The following is a 23,445-nucleotide window of genomic DNA, read 5'->3' as shown; positions in this document are numbered from 1 at the left end:
GGTTTTGCACAGAAGAACATAGCATAGAAAGCAAGGAGACTGATATGTCACTCTGGGAGATGGTACCTGTTTGAAGAGGACATGATGTCACTTCTGGGAGGAAAAAAACTCAAAGAAAAGTCAGGAGAGCAATGACCCAAAGAATGCTTTGTGTAAGGGGGACACGATGCAGTTAAGAAGTTGAGCTGCAGCAAATATTGCTGAATATCCTCTGATCTATTGTATCTGAAGAAATGTGCATGCTTCCTTTGTTGGTTTTAAAGGTGCCACTGGACTCCAACTTTGTTCTGTTAATCTCACCATAAGGGAAGAAAAACACAGGTAACATTTTTTAAAAATCCAACAGAGTTCCATCAATTTTACATTAGAACTGTAATGTGGGTAGCTTTCTCTGTACAGTTATTTATTACTTTACCTGAGCTGAGACCTTCAGGCATATTCAATTTAATCATGCAAAATCAGCACTTCCACTCAAATTAAAATTACAGCAGTCTTTGAGGGAAATTGTTGCAAATTGTCCACATGTAAGCTCTAATAATATGCAGCTGAAACATTATTTATTTTACGGCATCCAGCATGTGATTTTTAGGATACCATAAGTCAATTCTATGCCCCAGGGAGCTTGCAGATGAAATCTGACAACAAAGGATGAAGTCAAGGGCAAATGGGATAGGATGTGCATTCATTTCCCTTACGCATACTTAGTTGACAAACTATAACTGATGCTGGGGGATCTGTGAATGGATATCCCATACACCAGAGGTAGTCAAACTGCGGCCCTCCAGATGTCCATGGACTACAATTCCCAGGAGGACTCCTGGGAATTGTAGTCCATGGACATCTGGAGGGCCGCAGTTTGACTACCCCTGCCATACACTTTTGAGTGATAAACAGCAGTCGGGGGGGGGGGAGGTGTGTGTCAGATCAAGGTTACACTGAAGAGGTGACTCCCCCCCCATTTCTAATCCCTTCACTCCCCATTAGAATGGTGACAAAGTGATGTGGTAGTTAGAGCATCAGGTCCTTTCTTGCATGCCCAGGGAAATGCCAATTGCTAATTTACGACTGGAAAGTGAATTTCTTACAGGCCAAACTGACCAGGGATTCTGGGAGTATTTTTTGGGAGGAGAGCATCATCTGAGCATGGAAGTGGGGTCACTGTGAGTGGGCAGGTAGTTGTGAATTTCCTGCATAGTGCAGGGGATTGGATTAGATAACCCTGGAGCTCCCTTCCAACTCTATGATTTTATAATCTTAGGTTAGAATCTAGAAAACCCACTCTTCCAGCAAAGCTCACTGAGTGGCCTTGGGTCTGTCACATATTCAGCTTAAGTTGCCTCATAGACCATTTACGCACTGGGAACTTCACTGCCCCGGCTCCCATGCAGGGGCACAAATCGGGGGCAGATGAGGCGCATGGGGCCAAATGCTCCCCCATGTGGGTGCAGGGAAAGGTGGGGCAACCTGCCACAACTAAAACTCCAATCTGCAGCCCAGCATGAAACCTCCAGTGCGTAAACAGTCATAGTAGTGTCACGAGAGAAGAATGAGATTATAAAATAACCTGAGTCTCCATTTATTTACTCTAAAATGGTCTCTGTACATGTGCAATAAAACTAAAATTTATTTTTGAAACCTGAATTAAGCTTTGGTTTAGGGTTGGATCGCATAAACTGACATTTGCATATAACAAAGACCTGGAGTAAGCTTTTAACTGATATTCTTGGCGCAAGAAGGGAAAAGAGGAAATAAAAAATGGTATGAATGACATCGGAAGGCAACCCATGTTTTGTCATGACTGTAATTTTACTGCAAAGGTGTTGTATTTATAGTAATTAGGGAGCAGAAGCCAATATTTCACAAATGAAAATAGGGACATAGTGTAATACACACGCCTATTTTCATGTCAAAGATCATTACCTGAATATTTTATTTTCACTGCTGGCACTGCTGGCAAACAAGCATTCTGTAATTTATGTGACAACATAATAATATATTGTATACTATTTGTAATTTCTATTGGGGGGGAAAACACTTTAGCATCTCACAATAACAAAATAGTTTAAAACAATTGACACAAGTCCAATTAGGGAGAAAACAGGATTTTTTCCCAAAGAGGCTGCTGGAGAATGTGTGGCTATAAGAGAGATTGAAAAAGTCTGCCTTTAAGATGGCCTCTCACAAAATGGAGTCTTTTACTGAATGCTAAAGTGTATTTTGCTTCCCTTCATAACCTCAAAAGGGGACTGCTAATATATATTAGCAATATATGTTAATATTGTTTCAACGGCTGTTTCTACAATAATAAAGGAGATTGTAGTGCACAAAAGCATCATGAATACAATGAATATGACAGAGACATCCTAAACTGCTCTAATTATCAAATTGATTTTGAAATGCATTTGAAAGAGTCCCAAAAATTCATCAGGCACAAATGTATATTTATAAAATAACAGACACACCTAGATACCAAACAGTGGAAAGGCTTTAATTCACTTTATGGTTGTCTATCCAAAACAAATGAACCATGGAAAATTGTTCTTTCTGCCATGAGTATCCAACTAGCTGAAATATTTTCTCATCCCTTTAACAAAGACAAAGATTTCAGTAAGGCTTTTGACAAGGTTCCCCGTGATGTTCTGATGGATAAACTGAAGGACTGTAGACTGGATTTTTGGATGGTTAGATGGATAGTGAACTTGATAGAAAACTGTACCCAAAGACTGGGGTATTTCATTAGAAGGAAGGAGGTGAGCGGTGGGGTGACAAAACATTTTGATTAATGATCTGAATAAGGGGGTGGAAGGACTCATTAAATTTGCAGATGAAACCAAACTGGGAAGACATGTAGTCCTGCTTACAAAGTCAGCCATAGGGGCTTGCAATGTGTTTCTTTGTAACTACTTTTTATGCTTTTGTGCTCTGCTTCAGTAAGTAGACTGAATCTTTCCAGTAAAGATTATTCCTTTTAAACCTCAAAGTGCTGTAAGTCTGGATCTGTGCCTCATCCACAAACGGTAACCAGTAACTGCAAACACTCTGTTAATCTGCAGCTCTATTTTTCTGGAGCGTCCTAACACCAAGTCTAGTCCAAAAGACCCAACAGAAATATATTTACTGGAATTGCTTTAAGTGAAAATAGAGGTGAAAGGGCAGAAAAGGAAGCAACTCAGTGTGAGCCTGATACTTGAGCCTTTCTACTGGCAAAGGATCAACAAAAACTTTAGAAGAAAATGACAGATATGGACATTGAGCCATCCAACCTATGGAGCAGTAGGAACAAATATGACTGCCAGGAGAAGCTGAGGGAACAAAATGATACAAATTATGTGGAAAGAAAACAAGAACAACAACAAGAAGCCATTTTAGGTAAAAAAAAATTTAAAGGATTCTGACAGAACTCATAAAATGTGTGTGTGTGTGTAAGTGCAAATTTGCATGCCTGTGTGTATGATGACATAAACACACAATTTCAGAGCAGCTGCGTGTCATGTATAAGAGCAGCCCCTTATAGTAAGCAATGAGTCTGACATTACATTTTCTTTTTAACATTATTCATGAAATGGGAGGGGGGAACCCTCAATGTGCTAATGACCTCAAAATAATGCCAGATTTGCATATGCTCTTGCAAGCAAAATTATTGTGTGCTTTGTAATAATAATAATACAAAAATGTGGTTCTGAATCATAGCTTTCAGCCTTCTTTTAAACAATGTAGAGCTGCTTAATGTTTAATTTATTTTGAAACGAAAAGAATGCTGCACAAAGGCCTCCTTTTTTTAGCATAATGGAAGCATAGAAACTACAGATGTCTAAGCAATAGTTGTAGAATCCTGCAATTTCTCTGTCCTCTGAGTAAACACAGTGTACACGAGTTCCATTGTGGCAACTGTCAGCCATCATCTTGCCTGTATTGTTTCCTTGTATTAGCAACCCATTTACAGCTTTTTGGACTGGATAAGCTGAACTACAACTATCTGATGGCAACACAGTGGAAGCAGTTCACAGTTACATGGTTGTTTTGTTTTAATGCATTCTGGTTAACTAGTCTCCATTTCATCAGGAGAGTCTAAGGCCGAAAATGACATTCTTATATGAAGAACAATATTATGTTTTGGTAAGCACTGTCTGCTTCCAATTTGGTGGCAGCGACCATGTGTACAGTACATCATGGTAGCACACTGTCAAACACACATTTAGAGGATCTTTAAATCCATGAACATGCAGCCCAGCAATCCCTTGGACTTTGATCATTTGCAGATGCCTCCTCTACTGGTAACCTCTCTGCCTGACCTTCTCATGATTTCACTGGCTAACCTTGTTTGATGTCACATTGAGGGTGGACATGTCACAGACTGGCATGATGTCACAGCCAGCTAAAGTCTGAGAACAACTTGGGAGATCTGAGAATTGGAACTTCAAGTTCAATGAGCAGTCACTCTTTTCCATGCTGTGTTAAGGATGGACGAGGTAAGGCTCAACCAGGGTTTCATGAATCCCTGCGTTTTTGTGATGGCCCTGGAAGGGTTTCCCCGATTGGGTGGAACTTAATTAATGTTAATATATTTTTTTAATTATTAAACATTTATTGGGTCAAAGCCTTTGATTGTGTGGAGCACAACAAATTGTGGCAAGTTCTTAAAGAGATGGCAATACCAGAGCATCTTATTTGTCTCTTGAGAAACCTATAAGCAGGTCAAGAAGCAACAGTGAAAACCAGGCATAGAATCACTGATTGGTTCAAAATTGAGAAAGGAGTTCGGCAAGGCTGTATACTGTCGCCTTGCCTATTTAACTTATATGCAGAGCACATCATGAGAAAGGCGGGATTAGAGGAGTCACAAATAGGGATCAAGATTGCAGGGAGAAATATCAACAGCCTCAGATATGCAGATGATACCACTCTAATGGCAGAAAGTGAAGAGGAACTAAAGAGCCTGTTGATGCGGGTGAAGGAGGAGAGTGCAAAAGTTGGCTTGAAACTCAACATCAAGAAAACAAAGATCATGGCATTTGGCCCTCTCAATTCCTGGCAAATAGATGGGGAAGAAATTGAGATAGTGACTGATTTTATTTTCCTGGGCTCCAAGATCACTGCAGATGGGGACTGCAGCAAAGAAATTAGAAGACGCTTGCTCCTGGGGAGGAAAGCTATGGCAAATCTAGACAGCATCCTAAAAAGCAGAGACATCACCCTGCCAACAAAAGTGTGTTTAGTCAAGGCTATGGTATTCCCAGTTGCAATGTATGGCTGCGAAAGTTGGACCATAAGAAAGGCTGAGCGTCAAAGAATTGAGGCTTTTGAACTCTGGTGCTGGAGAAGACTCTTGCGAGTCCCTTGGACTGCAAGGCGAACAAACCGGTCAGTCCTAGAGGAAATCAGCCCTGACTGCTCCTTAGAAGGCCAGATCCTGAAGATGAAACTCAAATACTTTGGCCACCTCATGAGAAGGAAGGACTCCCTGGAGAAGAGCCTAATGCTGGGAGCGATCGAGGGCAAAAGAAGCAGGGGACGACAGAGAATGAGGTGGCTGGATGGAGACACTGAAGCAGTCGTTGCAAACTTAAATGGACTCCGGGGAATGGTAGAGGACAGGAAGGCCTGGAGGATCATTGTCCATGGGGTCGGCATGGGTCGGACACGACTTCGCACCTAACAACAACAACAATGACCATATATGGTCATGTTGACCTAGCCCCCAAAATGGCCAGTGATGGGCCTGGAGGGGGTGGGCAGAGAAGGGGCCCTGGGTAAGAATGTACACAGCCATACTTCCCAACCATATTCTGCACAATCGTGCCATTTCTGGGGTTTCTTGAAGCCTGAAAAATGTTTTAGGGATTATTCAATGGTACAAAGGCTGGGAAAGGCTGAGCATGGTGTTCCCACTCTCACAGGTGTAAATGCATCTCCTTGGAATTGGTCTGGATTGTGCTGTGGCCTGTCCAAGGATAGAAAATGGTTTGTACTGAGACTTGCAATTCCTGTCTGCTCTATCCTGGCATTTAAAGACTAGTTTGGACATCATTAGAGTTTCCTCACATTGCCATGATCAATAGATGTGTGTGGCATAGTTCGAGACCTTTCTGTTACTTGAGCTAGTAATGTATGAAACAATTAGACAATGTCACCATCCTCTGCATGCTTTAATGCCATTACAAATTAAATCCCACCACTAAAAGTATCCATTCTCTCTGCAAAATCTTGTGCACAAGTGGGACTTCCTGTACTTGGGGCACAACAGTGCTTCAATCGCCATGCATAAATATCAATCTTAATTAAATGAGATCAAAATGTTCCTCCTAATCATATTTGACTGTCTTTCCCAGGAACAGGGCTTGGCTCTGAAGGTACAAACTCAATGTAGTGACCGCTGGGTTTTTCATGTCACTCAACATCCAGGCAACAATATCACCTGACATCAGTGACAATCTTTCTATGCCTTCTGGACATGGACTTCAGACATTTTATAGAATCAAAGGGTTAGGAGAGGCCATAAATTCATTAAGTCCAGTCTCCAGGCCTCTAGGGCAGGATCCTTCACATATTGTCAAACCGCAAAGTCCAAGTCATGAAACATTACAGGCAGAGAGGAAGAAGCGTCGTCCTCCGCTTCTCTGATCCATCCACAATATGGCCATAAAAATTACTGGGGTAGCATTATGATAAGCATTTCTTTTAACTCATTCACAGTGAAGATTTTATGCAAATAGGGACAGTGACACAACAGGGGAGAAGAGAATGAAATCTAGCAGATGTTCTTTGCAGCTCACTGGCACCCACACTTTTTGGAACAAGCTAATATAGCAAACGTTATGTTTCCATGATGAATACCTAATTGCTCAAACCTATCAGGACACTCATTGAGCAACAGAATATTCGTCTCCTTTACCAGCTAATTTTTGGATTCCTCCCTCACTCCAATTCTTTGTAAAGAGATGTTTGTTAAAAAGTATGTTTCAGTTGTAAACAGCAAAAATTTATTGAGATTTCAATAAAGACAGGGAGATGCTTAATATAAGAAAAACTTTAAAATGCACTATAGATCAGCGGTCTGCAACCTTTTTCAAACTCCCGTTGGGCGCAAACGCACATGTGTGGCAGGTCTGCGCATACGCATTTGTGCCAGTGGTGTGCCGGCGGCCGCGCTTCCCTCTCCCCCCCTCCCGCAGCAAGAAGCTTGCTGGGCCACAAACTAATCGGCCGCTTCGGGGGGCAGGGAGAGGGAGCCTGGCACCGGACCACAGACCGGGGGTTGGAGTACCACTGCTATAGATAACAATTTGAATGGGCAGGGAATGGGCAGAAAGCAAAATCCTACACTTCTTCTGGATCTAACACCTAATTTCTTAAAGGTGCTGTGCAATACAAAAGCCCAGATTTTTAAAATATATTATGAAAAAACCCTGTCCACAAGTTTACAATTTAAACAGATGAAGGGTAGAAAGCTACGTTCATTGAACGTCTATGTGAATGACTATTAGATTAATTAATAGATAGCTTTCATTAACAACACTGAATAAACAGATTCAACTCTTTATAAAGTAATATTTTGACGATTCTACCATACAAACATGTACACTATAAGTCACTACTGTATTTGTCAATAAAATCTATTGGAATTGCATTTTTTGATAAAAAACACACACACTGAGGAAGTGTATGGCTTTTTGAGCATCACAAAACATGTATCAGTTTTCTGTTTCACAATTCCTTTTTTAGAACCAAACTGAAGACAATAAAATCCCGTTAACCGTCCTCCCCCCAAAATGCCTGCAGCTGAAATCCCATTAAAACCCTTCTCAAATAACCTTACTGAACCTCCTAAAAATTTCTAAAAACACAGGATTGCCAACTCCCAGGTGAGGCCTGAAGTTCTCCCAGAGTTGCAAATGATCTCCAGACCACAAAGACAAATTCTATCACCAATGACTATCGCTTTTTTAAGAGTTCCCTCTGCGGCACACCTCCTAAAAATTAATCACTGCAGGGTAATTAGTTTTTAAAAGGGGGAACTTATACCTTTGGCATGCAAAGCTAGTATATGCGCCCATTCATACTCATAGCACACTGCCAGTTGTCCACAGAAGCTCCCAAGCCTGAAACGGAAGGAACTACTGCTGTGCCTGGGCTTCCGTAGACGGTGCTTCTGCCCCAAGGTGGCTTGGACAAAGGGATGCTTTTAAAGACTGGCAGCCACAGATTTGTTCCATGCACTATCACGTATATACGAGCGCCGTCTATGCAAATGCTAATTTTAAAGAGAAGTTTCTGTTCCGTAAAAGCCCAGGCGGTGTTTCCATTTAAAAACATGCATGTGCACTGTTCAGCAGCCCTCGGTTCTTTTCAACACTGAATATCAAAATACAAGCCACTGTGCCGAAAGCTTCTGGCTTTCCAAAAAAAAAATTAAAAACCCAGAAAAAAAGGCGGGGGGGGGGGGAATTACAAATGTGCTTGCCAATAAATCACAACTGTTTTACCATATGCCACTCTGCTCTGCCAAGCATCACCAGTCTGGGCTACTTTCAAGCAAATTTCATTATATTCTAGCTCACAGCAATGCTCATTAAAAAGTATTACTGAAAAATGTCAAGTTGTTTTTATAAGGGGGGGGGGGAGAGGAGAAGGAGGAGGGAGACTTTATTTTTCCACCAGGAAGACAGCCTGATCATATATACTGAAAAGTGGGATTTTACAGGAGACTAATCTCCAGCCTACATCTCATTTCTGAAGCTGTCAGTATCACTTCTAGGAGGGTGAGGGATGAAAGCAGTGCACCACTAGCTGTCTATCACTAGTCAAAGTGGCATTTCAAACCTCTTGACCTTACTGTGGAATCAACATAGTTGTCAAAAAGCCATCCAGGGGGAAAAGAAGGGGGGGGGGTTCCTGACCTATGTTTTTGTTTCACATTTCTTCATGCTATCCAGTGGAAGAACATGTTCCAGAGTTCATTTCCTAGTATGCAGTGAAACCTGGAGACAGATGGCATTTAAAAAAATGGACACAATGTAGATGGAAGAGCAACCACACTGTCTACGAAGAAGCATCAGTTCCCAAGAAAGCAAATACACAATCCTAAGGCTCCTCCTTCCACCAACTGTGAGTGTTATGATTTCTGATTTCTTTGTTGGCTACGTCCTCTATTGCCTTGCTAGAGAAAGTGGAGAGACTCCTTCTGGAAGAAAAGGCAGCCAAGACGACTGAGGGGTTTAAACATTTTTCTTATGATGGAAAGTTTGAGTCTGGGGATTTCCTGTTTAGACAAAAATCAAGTAAGAGAATAAAAGATAGGAATTTATAAAATTACCTATAGAGTGGAGAAATTGGATAGAACCTTTCCCCCCTTCCCATATTACTAGAACTTGGAAGTGCCCATTGCAGCTGATGTGCAAAAAGTAAATATTGTTTTACTCAGTGAATAATTAATCTGTGGAATGTACTACCAATAGACACAGCAATAACCATGAGAATAGACAGCTTGAAAAGGAGACTGGAGGGATTCATGGAGGATAGGTTCAATTACTATTAACCATAATGACTAAATGGAATCTCTATATTCAGGAACAGACCAGTACTAGGAGGCTAAACCAGGGGGAGGCCTGTGACCTCTATGCCTTCTTTGTTGGCCCTCCAGGGCAACTAGGTGACTATGAGATGGACCACTGAGCTGATCTAGCTGTATTCTCCAGAAGTTGTCCTTGAAGTCAAATTATTTAATAAAAGCTATCATCTGGTGACAAATATCTTATTTGTGTGATGATTATGCAGTGTGGGAATTTATTAGATAAAACTGACTTTGCAAGTCATTTCAGTCTGGCTTTAGGCCTAATTTTAAGGCTGACTGCCTTGGATACCCTGAATAATAATTTTCACTAGGAGAGAATCAGGGAGTGTGACTCTATTGATACTATGGCTGTAGTATCCTTTTAGCCTAGTGGATTGAGATGGGCCTAGGGGTGACTATGCTTCCAGGTTTTATGACTCTAACTGATCTGCATCAAGAGGTGGTGCTGAAGACAGATGTATGGACTTCTCTTACTTATGCTACAGGGTTCTCTGTCTACATAAAATCCTCCAGGTAGTCCAGGGATTGTGAGTGAGGTGTCATCACTATGCTGGTGATAACCAGCTCCATGTTTCTTTTTTTTCCTCTGAAGATTAGAGCTAATAACACAAGGGTTGCTATTTCAATTAAGAGTGAAGTACTGCTGGCCAATAATACTGCACATTAGGGATTAAGCAGTGAGTCTATTGTGGATGAGGGTGTGCTCCTCTTAAAGGAGCACCTTAACACTACTGATATACTGTTTGATCTGAGCTTACTGATAGAGGTGCAGGTATCCTGCATAGTGAACAGTGCTTTGTCCTACTTCAGGGGGGGATTTCTCTAAATCTGTTGACTGCATTCCAGGCTTCTCTTTGGACTAATGGAACACAACTAATTTTATTATTTATTTATTTATTTATATTTCTATACCGCCCATTTCTTTGCAGCTCTGGCCGGTTTACATTGAACATTATATAACTTACACTTACTTATATCATCAACAACTTTCAAATAAGGGAGACCTCAAGATGGCGCCATAAGGAAAGCTGGACTTCAGTTCAGCTCTTAAGCCATGCCGAGGGTTAGGTGCTTATGCACCTGGCTGACCTGAACAGATACGCAAATCTGTTCACCGGTCGCCCCAGGAACCGGGAACGGTGACCTGAGGGTCCTACAGATCCGTAGGGAGAAGCAAGTCCTCCCTGGATTAATAGCGGCTTGAGCTCAAGGTCAAGATGGCGTCTTTGTCGCAAACAACGTTACAAGCTTGAAACGACCAGCCGACCTCACATTCTTCCCAGACCATCATTTACCAGATCGATAGGAGCAGAAGCTGACAGAAGCTGAACCTACAACAGTAAGAATTGAAAGCTTTCTGGCTTTTCTCTCTCTCCTCTCACAAGCTCTTCCCTCCCTCTCCCTCAACCAATTTACAAGCGAATTCCTTCTTTCCCCGAGTGAGAGACTCCCAGCTAATTACACCCATTAACCAAACAAAGAGAGTGCTTTGAAGATTTATGGGTGAACGTTCAGTGGGAGAATTTGACTTGATACGGAGATCGACAAACTGATAATTTGGGATCGCTCGTGCTCCCGCGAGACCTCACGAGACTTTCTGTTTATAGTTTGTGACTGCCTAAAACTATGGAAGAATTATCTAAGGCACAGCTTTTCCATTTGTTATGCAAAGGAAACTCAGAGATACTGAAAGCAGTCAATAAGCTGGAAAAGGAAATTCGTGGGACTAAGGGGGAGTTTTTGGATGGAGCCCAAGATCCGGAGAGACCAGCTGATGACGCAGCTCAGCCAACAGTAAATCAAGTGAAACTTCAGGAGGGAGAGAGTGCCAGAGATGTAAAAACCCAAAGGATCTTTAAAGAACCCGGGAAAACAGATTCATGGAAGGAAAGTACCAAAAACCTGGAAGTCTATTCAGAGCAGGAAATGACTTGGATCAGCAAAATAAAAAGAGTCTATTCAAAAGCGACAGCAACTAGAAAGCTATCAGGAGATATTTCTGTGCGACCAGAGGAAGAGATCCAGATTGACAAAGGATTCAGAGCCCCCTTAAAGGCGACTACAAGCAAGAATCAAGCAAGAGATTTCTCTGGCCCTGACAGAAGGACAATCAGAAACACTCTACTATGGAAAAAAATACAATTTCATTTTCTGCGACCACCTGAAAGATGAGCTGAACAATGGAGTATTCTCCTGGCTTCTTGTGAGAAAAAAAAAAAAAAGCAATAGTAATCTTTAGGACAGGTCTAATATATGAAGGGAACTGACTTTATATCACTTAAGACAGTAATAGAATATATCCTTATAATAGATTATACCTTCCTATGTATCAACTACTACTTTGTTAAGAAAGATGGTAATAACTCCTAGATCAGGATTAATATGCGATGGGAATTGAATATGTATGTTAATAAGTATGCCAAAAGAGGATGACAAACCATATTTTATAGGCATTAATAAGACAACAGTAGTAATTCTTGGGTTAGGGCCAACTTATGAAGGAGATTGACCTAATATCATTTAAGATAATAACAGAATGTATTCTTATAACAGATCTCATATGTATTAACAATCACTTGGCTAAGAAATATGGTAAAAACTTCTAGACTAGGAATAATATGTGATGAGAACTAAATATCTATGTTAAAAGAGATGGCAAACCATATCAACTGGTCGTTTTCTCCTTACAACTTCTCTGTAAATGCTTTATATAATAATAAACAATAAAATTATTATAAAAAAAAAAACAACTTTCAAATAAGGCATCGAAAGATTACAAAACCACATTTATAATATATAAATAACAATTAACAGTAACATTGGGGGATTGGTTCTTTCAGTCATGGAGCTCAGCAGGTGTTCTAAGTTGGTCACCTCAAGCGAATGCCTGGTGGAAGAGCTCCCTCTTGCAGGCTCTGTGGAACTGTAGAAGTTCAGGCAGGGCTCTGATCTCCACAAACGAACTTCTGGCATGCTTAGAAGAAGTTTTGATCCTGGACACTTTCAGTCTATTCAGGCCTGGCCATGGGGTGCAGACAGTGCTGACCACCCTAATGGATGACCTTCAGAGACAACTGGACTGAGGTGGATGAACACTGCTCATGATGTTAGATCTCACAGCAGCATTTGATGTTGTAAATCGCAAGCTGTTAGCTCACCTCATGCTGATTTAAATCATATAAGTAAAAGGGATCTCCCATTTTTCCCCTCGGTTTTCTGAGCTGCACAAACAGCCTAAAAATTATACTGTGATAGGCTAGGACAGACAGAATTTTTCAAGGAAAGAAGAAAATGGATGACTGGGGTGGCTCAGTCACAGATGGGAAAGAAAAACAGAGGGGAAATCTTGCCTCTGAGGGATGGAAGTAGATGGTGGCGTCCTACAGCACAAACACACAAAATATACCATGACAGGCTGGAACAGACAGAATTCTTCAAGGAAAAAAAGAAAACAGATAACTGGCGTGGCTCAGTCAAAGAAGGGGGGAAAATGTAGGGAGATCTTCCCTCAGAGGGATGGAAGTGGATGATGGCATCATAGAGCACAAAGCAGACAAAATCATGGAGAATGATGACACAAAGTTTTTAAATACTTCTGATTACAAACAGACATGATTATCACGATTGTAGAAAAGGGACCATAACATTTCTGAAATCACAATTGTAGGGGGGAAAGAGAGAAATAGAGTTTGGATCACTGACACTGCAATTCCAGGATACAGTGGAATAGAAAAGAAAGCACAGAAGAGGATCACAAAATACCAGCTCCTATTAATAGAGTTAGTGTCTCTAGTCTATAAGAAGAATGTGACCATCATGCCAGTTATTACAGGACCCCTTGGAGCAGTGCATAGAAATCTCCATAAACACCTGGGCATTCTGGACACTGACAGAATAACACCAGCTCAGATACAGAAGACAGGGCTGCTTGGAACAGCAAGAGTCCTGCAAAAATACACCTGCAATTCCCAACTACCTGGCTAGATTTTGAATTGCAAAACACTATCTCAAATGTCTGGCTGTGACAATTCATTATTATCATTAACATTATACTGTATCTTTCAATGCTTCCTACATAACCCACCCAAGGATAGTAGCAACAGGCACCCCTAATGGCTTACTAAACACTGAGTCATCTAAAGGCATCTCCCTTTAGTTGTGGACACATCAACTCACCATGAATGCCCTTTAGCAAGCAATCAAGTTATACAACGATGCCCCTCTTGTCTCTTAATACTGCATTCTTTGCAGCAGGATTGTCTCGTAGCCAAGCACCTGGCACAGTGGCTTTCTCTGCATCATTTCTTTGTTCTGGAAGACTGGAGAACTAGTGGCTGTTTACTCTCATTTCCAAATCTTCATCTGCAAAAAACTGGAATAATTGTGACCCACCTAATAGATGCACAGATTGAATTTATTTATTTGTGCTATTTATAGTCGACCTTTTTCACTGTGACTGAAGGAGGATTAAATAGTAAGTCAAAACAAGTCAAGGCTGGATGGGGCATCCAATAAAACAATGCAACCAACCAAATATCTGGAAATAGAGCTGAAACAAATGATGTTGCCATGATGTGTTACACAGCAGAAACCTATAGTGTTTCCCTGAAAATAAAACATACCCATAAAATAAGCCATAGCAGGATTTCTAAGCATTTGCACAATATAAGCCATACCCCGAAAATAAGACGTACACATAAAATAAGCCTTAGAAGGATTTCTAAGCGTTTGCACAATATACGCCACAGAAGTAAAGCTGTGGCTGCCATTTTACTCAGCACTGTAGGTCTCTCTCCCCCAGCTACTGGGCTGGGAATCCGTCCTGATGTGGGGGTGTTTATCCTCTCTTCAAAGAGGGGGTGGAAAAGCCCAGCCAAGAGGAGACCAAGGGAAGAGCCGCCCACCCTCCCTCCCTCTAGGCAGATTCGAGCACATGCCACCTCCTCAATGCAGCGGCAGGGATCCCGGCTTGCTCCCAGCAGCCAGAGCAGGGGAGGCGAGGCGAGGTGGTGAGGAGGACATTTTTGTGACCAGGGACGACCGGCAGCAACACGCCAGCGGGCTGTGGGGAGAACGGCCGCCTCCTCCGGAGCCTGGCACATTTCCACCCCCATTCCGCTTTTCTCTCCCCCTTCCCCTGCCGTGCACCTGCTTCCCTCCCCTGGCACTTTTGGGGGGTGCCTTCCTGGTGGGAGGGGCAGAGGCAGCACCATCACGCAGAACTCTCCAGGTGGGCGCCGGCTGGCGCACTGCCAGCATCAGCACTCCGCCCCTCCATACCATGGTGTTGGTCGCCCCAGTCTCTCTCACCCCCCACAAACACCTTTGTTGATGGCACTGACTTTTCTAATTACCAATAAGACACAGTGTGTCTTCTTGAGGAAAAATAAATATAAGACAGTGTCTTATTTTCAGGGAAACATGGTACTTATAGCACAGGCACTATGAGCAACACATAGTAGTACAGACTGCAGTCCCTAACCTTTTACACAAGCATTTTTCTGGACTACTTTATTACTGTACAGGCCTATTATCTGCGTAGGGAAGCTCTCCTGAATAATTCGGTGTTGTATAGTTTAGGTCAGCCAGGAGAGAGGAAGCCTCCATGCCCCTGGCAGGCCTCCTTTCCCTAAGGCAGGGGCCACAACAGAGAATGTGTGCATACGCACCTGCAAAAGGTTCTGCTGAGATAAGCTGCCATTGTGAAGCATAGAGGAAAAGGTAGTCCTTCATTCAGTGTCCCTGGAAATTACTCTGACATTTCTAACCAAGAAACTATATATAAACAATGCAATTTGTGTTTAGGTAAATTTTGGTGGCAATCTGATTTTTGCTCGCTCTCAAGATATTTTCCTGTCTTATCAAACTTGCTTTTGCTTTCTTAAAATTAGTGATAGTGTTGCTTCACCTGAAATTGTTGTTGTTATGTGCGAAGTCGTGTCCGACCCATCGCGACCCCATGGACAATGATCCTCCAGGCCTTCCTGTCCTCTACCATTCCCCGGAGTCCATTTAAGTTTGCACCTACTGCTTCAGTGACTCCATCCAGCCACCTCATTCTCTGTCGTCCTTCACCTGAAAACCAACCTCTAAATTCACCTCAGAATTTCTGTGTAGACAAATTCTGGAAGACACTCAAGCCATAAAGAATCTTGACTTTCTCAGCAAAATCAGGCATAATACAATGAAATTATGAGGTTGATTTTTATTAATACCTGCTCCAGCCCTCTGAGTTTACACAAACAATTCTAACAACCAGGACAAATGTCAGTTTTTCAGATATAAAAGTCCTGGTGAGTGGCAAGGCCCAGATGCCAACAGTTATAACTGCCTTTCCCCCCTTTTCTTTTCTTGTTCAGTTAGCAGCCCTACATGAGTAAATCAGGAAAGTATGAAAAATGGATGTAAATACGGGTAGATGTAAGACCTGAGACCAGACATTGTTCCCTCAGGATCCCCAGAAAATTCAGCTGTTTCCACTAACAGGAGAGCCAGCTTAGTCTAGTGGTCTCTTATCTGAACAACTGGATTTGATTCCCCACTCCTCCACATGCAGCCAGCTGGGTGACTTTGGGCCATTCACTGTTCTGTAAGAGTTATTTCACCCCGACTACCTCACAGGGTGTCTGTTATGGAGAGAGGAAGAGTAAGCTGTTTTGAGACTCCTTTGGGTGGTGAAAGGCAGGGAACAAAAAACAACAGCTCTCATCATGATAAGTCACTGTTGATAATCTAGCAGGAAAAAACCTGCCTTGTGTCATCACTCTTTTGTACTAACAACCAAGCGTCAAACATTTCAAGAAATATTTTTAAAGTATATAAGAAATGTTTAAATCTTCCAAAATAAAGGTTTAAATTCTTTCTGTTTGGAAGGTGGTGAGAAAACAGGTTTAGAGCAGGGTTAATTGGGATTTGTAGCACCATGAATCATGGAAACCAATATGCAAACAACAGAATGTTTTTGTGTTAAACCTAGCTGATGGATGTCTCCTCTGAGGGAACCAACACATTCTGAACAATCGAGATGACTGGACACTTTAGCAACTGGGATCAACAATGCCTTTGGAAAATACGCTATCACAGTACATTTTAATTGCTTCCATAGTGTTATCTATAGCAGTTTCTCGTCCATAATGAACTCCGAATAATTAAGCAGCACAGTGCAATTCTTTCTGAGCCTTTACCAGAATGCTTCTGGGGATGCACATTTTGCTTGCTGCCCAGTTCTCGACTTTCCTGAATACTTGCAAAAAAGGCCTACGGATCTGGCTCTGCAGTCTTTGGTTCATTTTCTCAGTTCAGAGTATTATTATTTTCATACAATTAAAAACCAGGAGCACAAATAAAAGTCTGAGACACTGTAAAAGCTGAAAAGAAAAAGCCCAAAGAGAAGAAAAGCTATATTATAGATAGACAGATGTTATAGACATATCTACCTGGAGCTCAACACTTCCTAAGTCAATTGAAGTTAGTGGGTTTAGAAGGTTATAATTCTACTGTGATTTTGACTTCTAAAGACTCAAAGGGAGTAAATCTAAGCAGATATACTGAGAGGTATGCCCAGTTTTATTCAATGAAGCTTACTGCTCAGAAAGTATTCTAAGAACTGCGGTCAAAGTAACTCAAAATATTATGGTGGTATGATTAGTCAATGCTGGATAGTTTCCCAATGTCCCACAGCAGTTCAGGATGGAGGATACTATAACATTTGTTACAAGTGTTCCATGTTCCAAGGTCGCAATCAGATGCAAGCCAATTACTCCTTACTCCATCTCAGTGAGGGAAGCTGGTTTTCATTTGGTTTTGCAAAATTGTGCATGTGCAACAGTTCTGCCAGTTCAAACTGATCACTTGTCATCAATGTTACCAAGAAGTACTTAGGTGAACACCAAAGGGTATGATATTATTGAAACACAGGAGTTATTGATGACTGATTTAAGTGATTTGCGAGTGGTCTAATTGTCTATTTAAACATTTGCCTTCTGAGAGAAATAGTTATGCAGCAAGGGATTTGTGTGAGAAGACACTCATGAGTAAAGCCAGTTGTACTGTCCTGCATGGTTAGAAAACAAGACAGTGAAATAAACTGCTGGACACCCATAGACAGGCTGACAGAATATTGAACCAATCATCATCATCCTCATTAAAAAGATGTCTCTGTTTCCAACCAGCAAACTGGACAAAGCTGAACCAGTGGTTTTTTGAGTATCCATTGTTAATGGACTACAATTCCCATGAGCCCCTGCCAGTAAACACTGGCAGGGGCTCATGGGAATTGTAGTCCATGGACATCTGGAGGACCACAGGTTGACTACCCCTGCTGTAGGGTTTTCAAGGCAAGAGAGATTAAGAGGTAGTTTGCCTTGCCTGCCTCTGCAACCCTGGTATTCCTTGGTGGTCTCCCATCCAAACAGACTCCTCAGACCAGGGCTGACCCTGCTGAGTTTCTGAGATCTGATGCGATCAACTAGCCTTGGCTATCCAGGGCATCAAAAGTACTAAGATAGTACTAAACTGGTCATGATTTCATCCATTCTCCTAAATACCCCAAGAATCCATGCATTTCTACAGACTGCAGCAGGAAAAGACACATAATCTCCCCACTGTACATAAAAGGAAGCAATCCACCAAGCACAGCTTCCGTGTTTGTGTCATGTATTTCAATTTGTTAGCCTTTCCTGTTTTGGCCTTTCCTTGGTCCACATGTAATGTAATTATTAACTAACAAACACAACAGAATCTATAGCTTTTTATTATGTTTTGTTCCAGATTATGATTCAATTTGGATGAATAAAGCCCATTACAGCATATTTCAAACAAAAAGAATTACGGTCAATAAACAATTTACCCACATCAAATGCAATCATACTTCAGTCTCGCCATATTTTGTTTTAAATCTCATGTTTGGGGCTGATGCCTGTTTTTTTTTTTTTAACTCTGCTTTTGGATCATTGGCACCTAGTGATTGATGATCATGATCAGTGCAGTGTATTTAAAAGTATATGGGTCTGTTTACAGAGATCAGGGTTCAGATTGCAGGTCAGCAGTGAACGATACTGGGTAACCCTGGGTCAGCCCTAGCAAAGTGAGTTTTCAGGAGGAAAGGCAGCATGGTACAGTACAATCTCGTCAGATCTTGGAAGCTATACAGGGTTGCTACTTGGAAGGAAGACCTCCAAGGAAGACTCTGCAGGGGAAAGCACTGAAAAACCACATCCGCTTCTCACTTACCTTGGAAGTCCTTTGCGTATCAAGTATATTGTATGTCAACAATGCCATGACAGCACTTTATACACATGCAGTGTGAGTATCTATTTAAAACATTTATACACAGCCTTTCCAGGGCGCCAGGCAGTTCAAATAAAAACCAAAGTTTGGATGCAAGGGGTGTGCATTCAGCATAAATGGAGCTGCAAAAATACCTAGAAAATACCTTACTGAAATTTTCCAGGTATTATTTAAATACGGTTCAAAGAATCTGACCAGCTATCTGAATAGCAGAGCCTGAATCAAAGCCAAATTGTTTTGTTTATATTTAGGTATATTCAGCTATACCAAAGAGGAACCAGCCTGCTAGCTACACAGAACTCCCATGGAGGAAATGACAGGACCTTGAGGGGAAGCTATGGCCATTTTCAAACTGCTTTTGTATTACATTTCAGTAACTGGTTGTGAATGATTTTTCCCCCTGTCATTTCAGACAGACCCGTTTTAGCCACTGCCTGCTAGTAAAATTTATTTACTTGCTCATACAAACCCTCTTGTGTTGAGTTAGCAAAGTGTGCTTGAGCTGCTTTTGAAGGAAACTGCCTTCTTCTGATTTCTGTCACTTTCTTGCATTTCCGAATTGATGTGGTGGGCTGTTTAATATGTCCATAGCACTTCAGAGATGACTCATTAATGGATGTAAATTTGCTGTATGAAAATCTTGTCCCTGTATCACTTTACTTAATGTGAAAACCACCTTGATCTCAGTTGAGCCAAGTGGGCTTAGGGCAGCAATGGTTGTTCTTTCCTTATTGGGGAAACAAGATGCCATGCAATAAGGGAATAACTACACTGGGTTTAAAAAAAATTAAAATGTTAACTATATGGAAGGTATTTGGAGCATCTAGGGATATAATTTAAAAAGAAAAATGCTGTCTACATGTGAGATGTACAGTGACAGCTAGGAGGGGCTAAATGATAGCGCTATGAACCATGAAATCCCTATTTTATTATTTCCGCAAATATGATAGTGGTCATCGACAAGCCACTTTCTCTTAGCCTCAAGTCCCCATATCTAAAGTCTGAGAGATAATAATGCAGCTTTACCTTAGATACTTATTGTAAGGATTATTGAGATGGATATGTGAAGTCCTTTGACCATGTTAAGCTACTATATAATTGCTATACTTAATTCCTTGCGGGCTCAGTTTATGGATCATACCTGTTTCCCTGCAGATTTGCAGCCAAATTTAGAATCTGGCATCCAGAGAAAACTCTACTCAGTGGATTTCAAAAACGATGTTCCTTAAGAGCACTAAGTATGTCTTAAAGAAAGCGACCATGTTAGACTTAAATGGCTCCTTCTGTTTTCAGAATGCAACACAAATGCCTGCTGACATGCAGAGTACCACAGAATCAGGTATCCTGCAGTAGTCCACCAGGTGTGATTTTTTGATCCAACTGTTGCTGCTTTCCCATGACAATCTGCTCAGACTGCTTTGTGCCTGATTCTATCTGACTTAAGTGCCTGTCTTTCTAAGTACATTTTAGTACATGCATGGAAAAGAAAGGAGAAAAGGATGCTGAATAAACACCATGAATTACTCACAATGCCCTAACCTTATTACTAGTACTTTCCATGATAGCTTACACATGCTTTTCCTGTGCAGAAACAATTTAGCCCCCTTCTTTTCATTTTCAATGGGGAAAAAAAGAAGAAAAATCAGCAATAGCACACTTTCAATACGAAGCTGTGTGTATCATCTTGTGCTTCCAATGCATATAGTCTGAGCAACAGTATTGATACAGGGATCAACAACAGAAGCCTGTGCATTCAGAGGTGTTATAAAAATCCAGCATGTTCAAGACCTGCTACAGGCAGTCTCTGGATAGTCAAGGACAAGGGGGTGTGAAGCAGTAACTCTGCAGAAACAGATGGAAAAATTAATCATGAATGCGATCTCTAGCCATGCTCTGCCTATTGATATTTTTGCCTTGGCTTGAAGTAGACACTCAGGACCAGGGGTTGCCTCTTTATTTTGATATAGTCAACAGACCCAGCTCCTAGCAAAAAGGATTCTATGTCACGGAGACCCAGAGACATTGGAACTACAGTAGTATGCCTGGACAGAGACAGCAAATACATTCTGCCACTGCAATGCATTTGCCAAGGTTCTTTAGGATGGCAAAGGAAATTTGCACTTCACTCAAGTCTATCTTATCCTCTCCGAGGACAAGCATATGAGATCAAAAGCTCTATATACAAAGACACCCCCCCCCCGGCGTGTGCCTTTTTTTAAACAACCAAGTACTGAATGGATATTCTCCATGTGAAACAACCATGCTAACCAAAGGGCAGTGGAAAGAGAAGAGGATCCTGCGAAAAATCAGCTTAAAAAAGCTTGACTGGCTGGTGCTATGACAACTAGTCAGCCTCTCTTGCGGATATTGGTATTCTGTTGCAGCACTCCTGAAGCTAGCATTACCTGGACAGTTAAAGCACAAATCTCAGCCTGGCATGACTATTAACAGCTGCTCAGAACTGAGCATCAGTTTCCCTTGACAGTCTAGAGAGCCTTCCCTAATTGCCATCACATCCCTCTTCGCCTACTAAGCCTTAATCTTTCTCTCTCTCCCCCCTCCCCACTCCCAGGATAACCATCTTTGCTTCCTCCATCATTTGCTTTTGTCGTTCCTATGGATATTCATCTCTGTCTCTGAGTGGCTTCATTTTTAAAGAGCAATCGAAAATAAGGGGTGCCAGGTGAGCATCTTTCTCAGCTGGGCTCTGTGCCTCACAATGGTCAGTGCCAGATGCTGCCCAGTAATGTTGAGACACGGCTCTCATTTCCTCTGTGATCTATCTGTAATGTGAAATTCATACTTTTGTAAGATCCAAAAAAAGTATCAAAAACTATTAAGCAAAGCACAGCATTTTCATTAAAGTTAACCTGTCACATAGAGCACATGGTCTTTTCAATGTACTTTTGATAACAAGAGGGTCTACACAAAGAGCTGTGGAAGATCTTTATTATAGTCACTGTAAAGAACCTGTACTCATTTTTTTTCATCTTGGAGTATCAGATCTATTGTCAGTGTGCACAGTTATGGAAAAGGAGATAGTAGGTAACCTTTTCTCACCTTTGCATAATAATTGTCAACAGGCATAATTCCCTTTCACAGAAAACATCAGGTGGTTTACACATGTTATTAGATAAAAGTATCATCCTAAAAAGAATACAGTACTCCCCCCCCCAACAAAACCCAAATAAACAGCCATAGGCCTTCCTAAATAATTCTACCTGGCACCAATTGCCGAATTGTCCTTGTTTTGAAAAGATTAAAGTAATTGAAGTTGGCAAGAACATCTCAAGCTATAATATCTAGAGGAAGGATTAACACTTTTATGTTGATGAATGAGGGAAAGTAAAAAATGGAGCCAACGGGTCAATTCTGGCCATCTGGCCATCCTGTTATTGCCTTGGTAAAGTACTCCTGGCTTAATCCCTTTAGCACCCAGTGCTTCTATTCATGACATTAATTTAGGAGAAGGGTGCAGAACTCCCTTTTAAGTTTTTAAATGGTTCCTGGCAGCCTTAGTGCAAGGAACGTTGACCCCAAGATGATGGGACAAAGTGGTGACTAAGGAGTAAAGAATGTAATAGCCCTCACTTTATTTGGCAGCTTATTCTTGCCTAGGTTGCAGCTCTCCTGGCCTGTCTCAAGGAGGGAACAGAAATCAGACCCTATTGGGAAGACCAATGAGGTCTATCTAGGCTCATATGCAGAGAGGCAGTTTTGTGCTCTGTAAAACCGTGTCCCTGGAAGCAGTTCACATCCCCTTGACCACAGTTCAGTCCCAAATAGAAGAGTAGCTCAACTCTATTAAAAAAAAATCCATTATGTGAAGAGTGACATATATATTGGTTATTCTGAAGACATTCTCGTGGCCAGTGTCTCCAAAGTGCCATTAGCAGTCCAAGCAGCAAAAGTCTTGGCATGCATGGACAGGAAATAAAGGAGAGAGTCAGGCCAACATCTATGTCTTCTTCATTATCTTCAAATATAGAACCATATATTCCTCAATATGAACTCAGAAGAAAAAAAAAGGAATCACAAGGCAAGATAATGTAATAGTCCTCCCTGTATTATTAGTAAAAGTCCAAATAATGATAGTCAACCAAGGTAAATAACCCGCTTTCTGTGTATCTTCATCAGTGGTTGCTCTTCCAATGTAATGTTACAGTAATATGTATCACATTGGCAAATGCTCATCACAGTCTGGGGATTTCATAAGATACACAGAAAGCGGGTTATTTACCTTGGTTGACTATCATTATTTGGACTTTTACTAATAATACAGGGAGGACTATTACATTATCTTGCCTTGTGATTCCTTTTTTCTTTTTCTTCGTCTTCATTATCTTTGCAGTACAGAAGGCTTCAAGCAAACCACCCTCAAATTTTGCGTATGAACAGCAGCTCACAAGAGAATGGCACTGTCAACCCTTGGCACTATCTGAACTTGAAAAAGGTACACCAGAGGACTACATATGCTTGCAAAGCTCATGGGGTTACTGGCCACATACCCAATCTGGATTGGGGTCTCACGGCAATTTTTAAATAATCACAAATGCTTTTAAAGTGGTGGCCTTGGGATGGACCCA

At 41.4% G+C, this 23,445-nt stretch overlaps 1 protein-coding gene and 1 long non-coding RNA gene across 42 annotated transcripts in view; one reads left to right on the top strand and one right to left on the bottom strand.

Annotated features, from left to right (window-relative positions):
• The window catches only part of NRXN1 (neurexin 1), a 1,166,434-nt gene that overhangs the window by 851,599 nt on the left and 291,390 nt on the right, over positions 1-23,445 (bottom strand). The gene's annotated exons all lie outside the window — the stretch shown is intronic.
• Positions 3,971-21,839, top strand: LOC143836074 (uncharacterized). 4 transcript variants are annotated; one of them, XR_013230504.1, is made up of 4 exons: positions 3,971-4,469; positions 8,934-9,105; positions 16,548-16,653; positions 19,111-20,066. It is a non-coding gene; the product is annotated as an uncharacterized LOC143836074 (long non-coding RNA). The 4 variants fall into 4 exon arrangements; XR_013230502.1 differs by lacking the exon at positions 19,111-20,066 and adding an exon at positions 20,153-21,839 and having other exon boundaries at positions 3,973-4,469; XR_013230500.1 differs by lacking the exons at positions 16,548-16,653; positions 19,111-20,066 and adding an exon at positions 20,153-21,839 and having other exon boundaries at positions 4,374-4,469.

Source organism: Paroedura picta, chromosome 1 (assembly GCF_049243985.1).
Source record: "Paroedura picta isolate Pp20150507F chromosome 1, Ppicta_v3.0, whole genome shotgun sequence".
Lineage (NCBI taxonomy): Eukaryota > Metazoa > Chordata > Lepidosauria > Squamata > Gekkonidae > Paroedura > Paroedura picta.
The sequence above is the reverse complement of the archived record's forward strand: the minus strand, read 5'-3'. Positions and strand labels throughout refer to the sequence as shown.